The sequence below is a fragment of the Aplysia californica genome, unplaced genomic scaffold (assembly GCF_000002075.1).
Source record: "Aplysia californica isolate F4 #8 unplaced genomic scaffold, AplCal3.0 scaffold00028, whole genome shotgun sequence".
Classification (NCBI taxonomy): Eukaryota; Metazoa; Mollusca; class Gastropoda; order Aplysiida; family Aplysiidae; genus Aplysia; species Aplysia californica.
Window position 1 is genome coordinate 1289767 of NW_004797298.1, and position 1563 is coordinate 1291329.

A 1563-nucleotide genomic window follows, 5' to 3' on the forward strand; every position below is an offset into this window, starting at 1 on the left:
AGAGAGAGAGAAAGAGAGTGAGAGAGAGGGAGAGATATGGGAGTACGAAAGAGAGAAAAGGAAGCGACAAAATATGAATTAAAATGTTGAGAACAAATTGATGTGTTCAAAAAATCTTCAGTAACATTATTTTGGGAACAAACGGACCAATCTTTCTCCCACATAATTGTCTAATTCTTCCCCATCGGGTGATCAAAACGCTGGGGGGAGATGAATTCAAAAGGTGTGTCGTGTTCGTTAACTCTTCCCGACAAAATTCAAGGATCTTTTAAGCTTACAACGTAGGGGTTGAAGTCCATGAATGTGTTTATCTCCACATGAAGACATTAAATGTTGTTGTCCAGAATAAGTAATGACGCTTTTGTCTCACTTTTTTACTGAATGGAATGCAGTGACTATTGAGGTTAATTTGCCTTTGAATTTGCACGATGAGCTTTTTACTCACAAATTTATAGTATTCACCGAAGCTTTGCTTTTGTGCAGATATAGGCTGCTGCTTTCCATTCTGTTGCATTCTTACTATAGCCTTTTGTTTCGAAGAAAGATCAGCTGTCGCTGTGTGTTTGTGTGCGCTGTTTGCGTGTGGCGTGTGTGCGCGTGTGTGTTTTTTTTCGGGCTGAAAGGGGGGGGGGGTCTTGAACGACCTTTTTGCATACCAGTGCAGCAGATGGTGTTGTCTATTCGATCGTAGTAATTGTAGCCATGCATTAGAACGTTTTGTTTCACGATTATTATTTCCAGTGGCAGTGCTTGAAAGAATACTGTCCATAAAAACGTACAGTTTGCAGTAATATCAAGACCATATTATTGGTTGGGTTTCAGCTGCATCAGTAGCCGCACCAGAACGAAAACCAGCTCTAACTATTGTTGATGTGCTTATGGTGGTCGTAGCGGTGGGAACCGTGGTAAATTAAGCGCTGGTAAAAGCACTGCTGTTTGGACTGAGGTAATTAATTGAATCAGTGAGTTGAAGATCGCAGTAAAGGGTGAAGGGGAAACAACCTATACATATTGGGTCGAAGTTTTACTATCAGTTACTTCCCCTAGCCAGAATCGTGTGGGAGAAGGAGTGGTTTTTCTTCCCTTGTTAACGATTGTCTTTTCTTATCGTATTGACTGACATGTTTGAAGACCCTCCAAAAGTCTCACGGAAACAGTTGATAATTCAAATTTCGTATTTCAGAATCAGTGCAGTTGAGCCACGTATCAGTCTAATGGAAGGTCAAACTCTCTAACGATCAAGACTTTGCTCTCAGCTTTCAGACTATTACCTTTGAGGATTCAGTGTCCGCCTTTGCAGCCTTATGTTTAGGTGGGGGGGGGGGGGGGGGTGTATTATTTAGATATAACATGTTCAATAGCACGGTAGCAGCGATGCAGAGTCCAAAGATATTTGCCATAATTGAAACTGGTTTGCCATTGCCCATCTAAGTAAAGCAACCCAACGTTTGGCCGATTGTTATTTTGTTTTTGTCTTTGTTTTCTTCGTTTGTTTGTTTTGTTTTTTCACTTTTTAGGTGGGAGTATTTATGTTTTGTGTTTTGTTTGTTTATCGGAGGGGGG